This window comes from Octopus bimaculoides, chromosome 7, assembly GCF_001194135.2.
Source record: "Octopus bimaculoides isolate UCB-OBI-ISO-001 chromosome 7, ASM119413v2, whole genome shotgun sequence".
Lineage (NCBI taxonomy): Eukaryota > Metazoa > Mollusca > Cephalopoda > Octopoda > Octopodidae > Octopus > Octopus bimaculoides.
In genome coordinates, this window is record NC_068987.1 from 105,262,666 (window position 1) to 105,268,692 (window position 6,027).

Here is a 6,027-nt window from a genome sequence, read left to right on the forward strand (position 1 = left end):
GTTGTTGTTGGCACTCCGTCGCTTACGACGTCGAGGGTTCCAGTTGATTCGATCAACGGAACAGCCTGCTCGTGAAATTAACGTGCAAGTGGCTGAGCACTCCACAGACACGTGTACCCTTAACGTAGTTCTCGGGGAGATTCAGCGTGACACAGTGTGACAAGGCTAGCCCTTCGAAATACAGGTACAACAGAAACAGGAAGTAAGAGTGAGAGAAAGTTGTGGTGAAAGAGTGCAGCAGGGTTCACCACCATCCTCTGCCGGAGCCCTGTGGAGCTTTCAGGTGTTTTCGCTCAATAAACACTCACAACGCCCGGTCTGGGAATTGAAACCGCAATCCTATGACCGCGAGTCCGCTGCCTTAACCACTGGGCCATTGCGCCTCCACTGGAGTCAAATAAGTACCAGGCAAATAACATTGGTCAACAACCAAGATGCTTCTGAGACCAGTGTAGCAATTTCCAACTAATTTTAGGTCACTGATAATGGATATCATGGTTAAAACTGTTAGCTCTACTTTTCAAGATACGCGTACATGTTACAACAGGTTCCAACAGGCTTGCAGCAATATGCTTCTTATGCACTCAGTCCTACTGCCCTTCAGTATTGTTCCAGCAGTCATAGGAGGTGATTATGCTGTGCAAAGTTTATATACTGAGGTGAAAGGGAAGTGATTTTCCTAGTCAAACATTTTTAAACTTATAATAAATATTCATTGAGCAAGCTATTAATATGCATGTGAGGCATTTTATATTCATTTTATTTTTCTACTGAATGATATAAACACATCTGCTAAGGTGTCATGCTCTGTATTATAATGATAGATTTATGAACGAATTTTCTGTTTATCTGCTAATTGTTTATTGTTTTCTTCTTTAAAATGCCTTGCACTTGTGTAAATAAGGCAGACAACTTCTGCTACATTTGTTGTTAGATGACCTTTGCATCGCAGAAGCCCCGTATAACTGCTATGGTTAGAAAGGCATATCACCTATATTTTGGATGCAAGATTGATGACTGAGATAAGAAGTGGGCTCCTCACATGTGCTAATTGCCTTCAGCAATGGTTGAATAAGAAGAAGAAAGGAATGTCTTTTGTGGAGCTGATGACATGGCAGGAGCCAACAGACCATACCAACAACTTTTATTTCTGCATGATACCTCCAGTAAAAAAGGGCTTGTCAAAGGAGAAAAAAAAAAAACAGAGTCCACTGAATATCCAAACATTCCATTAGCTATTCACCCAGTTGTACGTGGAGAAGGTCTATAGGTCTATCTGTTCCTGATGCACCAACTTCGATATTCTTCAAGTCAGATGAAGTTAGTGGTGAGGAGGAAGCAGAGATGTATGACAGTGTTGGATTACAAAGTGACCCAAATTTTGATGAAACATCCTTCCTTAGACCACATCTCCTAACACAAGTGGAACTCCCTGACCTTGTCAAGGATCTATAACTACCTGAGAATAAGGCAAAGCTGCTAAGCTCTCGTCTTCAACAGTGGAATCTACTAATAGCTGATGTGAAGATTTCAAAATTTCATGACTGTCAGCAATTCCTTCATAATGGGAAGTGATTTATTGGCCTGCAACAATATTAATGGTTTGATGGAAACACTTGATATTGAATACAAACCCAGTCACTGAAGGCTGTTCATAGATTCATGAAACACTTGTCTGAAAGGTGTCTTGTTGCATAATGGCAATAGTGAACCTTCAGTTCCTCTGGCCTATGCTGCAATGCATAAAATGTAGTGAACATCAATGGCAGCTCTGTGATGACTTAAAGTTTGTTGCTTTTGTGATGGGATTGCACCAAGTACTGTTGCTTTCCGTGTGAATGGGACAGCCATGCAAGGGGTTCCCAGTCTATCAGGAGAGACTGACCACCTTGTCAATTATTGAAGCCTGGGATGAAAAATGTTCAACATCCACCTCTCACTGAACCAAACAAAATTTTGCTACCACCACTACACATAAAACTGGGGCTCATGAAAAATTTTGTAAAAGCTATGGACAAATCCGGTCAGGGATTCAAGTATTTAGCATCAAAATTCTCCTCCACTGAGTGATGCTAAGATAAAAGAGGGAGTCTTCATTGGTCCTCAGATTCGAGAGCTTCTTAAAGATGGTGACTTTGAATCAGCTCTTCATGAGGAGGAGAAAGATGCTTGGGAAGCATTCAAGTAAGTGGCGAAGGGATTTCTCGGATATAGAAGGGAAGGAAACTCTGAAGAATTGGTGGAAAACCTCATCAAGACTTACAAGAACATGGGATGTAACATGTCACGTTAAATTAACGTTTTGGACTCACATTTAGACTTTTTCCCAGCGAACTGTGAAGCAGTTAGTGACGAACATGGTCAAGGGTTTCACCAAGATATTTCAGTCATGGACAAGCGATACCAGGGCAAATTTAGCAAAATGATGCTTGCTGGACATTAGCATGAGATTATTCTTCAGCCCTCAATAAGCGTCAAGCAAAAAGGCAAAGAGTAGGTACAGACTAGAGCTTTAAGCATAATGACACATATTGTATGTTGTAATAAAGTAATCAAATATTACATGTCATGTATCTTTAAGCCTAGAGCTAATAAGCATTTTTCAAGGTGATATTTTGGATTCAAGACATGAAAATACATAAGAATTACCTAATCTCATTTAAGAAGCACAACTTTTCAAGATTTGTTGACCAGTATAATCAACTCACCACTCCTTTCAAAAACTGCTGGCCCTGTGCCAAAATTTGAGACCATTATTATTATTATTATTATTTAAAAAAGTGGCGAGCTGGCAGAATCGTTAGCACACCGGGTGAAATGCTTAGCGATATTTCGGCCATCGCTATATTATGAGTTCAAATTCTGTCAAGGTTGAATTTGCCTTTCATCCATTCACATTTGATGAAATGAATACCACTTACACACTGGGAGTCAGTGTAATCGACTTGGTCCTCCCCTCAGATTTCTGGCCTTGTGCCTATAGCAGAAAGGGTTATTATTATTAAGGTGATGTGCTGGCAGAATTGTTAATGTGCCAGGCAAAATGCTTAGCAGTATTTCATACATCTTCACATTCTGTGTTCAAATCCCACCATGGTTGACTTTGCCTTTCATCCTTTCGGGGTTGTTAAAATATGTACCAGTTGATCTCTGGGATCAAGGCAATCAACTTACTCACTTCCCTGAAATTGCTGGCCCTGTGACAAAATTTAAAATCATCATCATCATCATCATCATCATTATTATTATTTTTCTGATTAAGGTACAAACCCAGCAATTTTGAAGTGGGGTGTTTTGGGTGATACCAAATCACCCCAGTATTTGAGCCGTATTCATTTTACCTATTCTGAAAAGATGGTCAGCTTTGTCTTTCATGATTTTGTGGTTGATAAAATAAATTACCAGTCAGGTACTGGAAGCTGTGGTATCAACGAACCCGCTCCTCCTCTCAAAACTGCTGGCACTTCCACCAGATCAGAAGCCAGTATTACCATTATTATTAAGGTGATGAGCTGGCAGAATTGGTAACATGCTGGGAAGAATTGCCGAGGTCAACTTGATCTTTCGTCCTTTCCGGGTTGGTGAAATAAGAACCAGTCAAGTATGGGGGTTGATGTGGTTGACGGTCCCCCTCTGACAAAATTCCAAGTCTTCTGTCAATAGTGGAAAAGATTATTATATTCAAATACCACCAAGGTTGACTTAGCCTTTCATCCTTCTGGGGGCAATATAATTGACTTACCCCCTCCCCATAAACTTATAATTATCCTGGCAGAATTGTTAGCATGCTGGACAAAATGCTTAGCAGTATTTCTTCTGTCTTCATGTTCTGAGCTCAAATTCTGCCAAGATTGGTTGACTTTGCCTTTCGTCCCTTTGCTTGACTAATCTATTAAAACAAAAGAAAGCCTTCTGAGGTCAATAAAATAAGGACCAGTTAAGAGCTTGAGGGTATTGTACAGATTATACAATTAATGCTTTTTAAATAAATATTTGTAACCGAACCCCACCTCAAATAAATACTTTAGTTTTCAGATTTCAAAGTTAACCAATACATAACTCTATGATTTCCCAACTGTGAAAGGGTTCTGTCCCCATTTGTAACACCTTTGGCAAGCGTCTATTATAGCCTCAAGCCAATACAAAGCCTTGTGAGTGAATTTAGTAGTGAAAACTGAAAGAAGACTCATATGTGTTTATCTATCTATTTATATATATGTATATGTATATAAATCTAAAAATACAGAATAAGAACATAACAGACAACAATAAAAACATACTGACAGATAGACGATACAGAGATGAACAGGAAAACATGGATGGAACATTCATGGCTTTCTTTCATCAGTCAAGCTTCTGATCATCATTACAGTTTTAGCCTGTTGCATTTGAGACTGTTCAAAATTGGTGGGCCCCAAAAATCTAAGCTAAAGGCATTAAATTTTTGGAAGAAAGCAAGCGAATATGTGTGACAACACAGACAAAAGGAAAAAAAAAACGAGAAAACAAAGAAAACGTTACACAATTACAAATACAAACAACAAAAACAGCAAAAGGTGTCTTTTGACTAATAAAGACAAGTCAAATTGAGTTGCCATGTAAAGTGGAAGCCTTAAAGCACAAACATAGATGAAAGTCAGGAGACAGGAAAATAAGGTGTTGTGCAGGTGGTGGTCAAGCCAAGAAAGATCTTGCTTGGCAGAACACCAACCTATGACACAAGGTTCTATCAGTTTGGCAATGCAGGTAGTAAGACTGACTGGACGATAGTTGACACACGATGTGCGGTCACCCTTTTTGAACAGAATGACACTGGCAATGTTCCACTGCACAGGAGTAGCACCATTGTTATGTCAGAGTTGAAAGAGTAGTGAAACCTGTCTAAGTAAATTAATAATGATCATTTCGTTAGATTGTCAAATTGGCTAATAATGCCAAGATGGGAAATATCGTATTAAAAAAAAAAAAGGTGTCCAATGAACTTAAAATTTATGTTGGGTTTTTGTGGGATGTGACCTAGAATATTTGTACAACAGCTAAAACCAACTTTTGTAGACGTAGTCACCCATTTACAGAGAGTATAACAGATACTGTTTGCAACAATGGATATGTAGTACTCTCGCAGTTGTGTTTCTTATGTGTAGTGGCTATGTTTTGACGCAGTTGAACGAAAGAAATTTAGTAACGTTTTTTTCCCTGGATCTGAAGGTCTCTGTTTATCAGAGCAGGAAGTATTTAGCTTAAAGAGTTTTATCATCTGCATAAGTAAGTTAATGACGATCATTTCGTTAGATTGCCAAATTAGCTCACAATGTCAAGATCGGGTTATATTGTATAAAATATGTCCAATGAACTTAAAATTTCTGAGGTGGTTATTAAAACTAGAAGAGTGGAATGAAACCAAACTGGCCTCAGTCATAGAGCAAGGGAGTTAACTTGTGTTTGCTGAGTTTATGTGGTTGGAGGTGAGTATAATTATGTTATTAATTTCAATGCTGCTATATTTATATTACTTCGTTTTCCATGCTTATATTTTTGTTTTGAAAATTATTAGTACCTTTTGGAAAATGTAATTAAAATTATATTCTAATTTTATGTATGATTTCTGATAATCTGAACGACAATTTTACCTAAAGGAATATATTTTGAACTTGGCGCCTTTAAAACCACGTGTATTTTCGAGGAGTTAATTAATTAAATCTTTCGTTTTCTATTCATTTTGAGGATTATCTTTGACGAGAGGATTATATTTTCCCTTTGTTTATGCGTAATCAATATGAATTTTTCTCTGTGTAATGTGTGTATTCCTTTGGATCATCATCGAAAGACGTTTTATTTTGTACGGTCGAAAGTATTACGTATGGTTTGTAAGTCTGTAAGCTTGGTAAACTAAGAACTTATTTGGGACAAGAAATATAGAGCCAGTTGAGTTAAAAATTACATTTGGGACAAGAAATATAGAGCCAGTTGAGTTAAAAATTACATTTGGGACAGGAAATATAGAGCCAGTTGAGTTAAAAATTACAT

At 37.9% G+C, this 6,027-nt stretch overlaps 1 protein-coding gene across 1 annotated transcript in view; it reads left to right on the forward strand.

Moving 5' to 3' along the window:
• Positions 1 to 5,147: 5,147 nt before the first annotated feature.
• Positions 5,148 to 6,027, forward strand: part of LOC106879080 (phosphoribosylformylglycinamidine synthase) — a 43,232-nt gene continuing 42,352 nt past the window's right edge. Inside the window, exon 1 of the mRNA XM_014928513.2 lies at positions 5,148 to 5,465. The gene's annotated coding sequence lies outside the window, so the exon portion shown is untranslated. The remainder of the gene's footprint in view (positions 5,466 to 6,027) is intronic.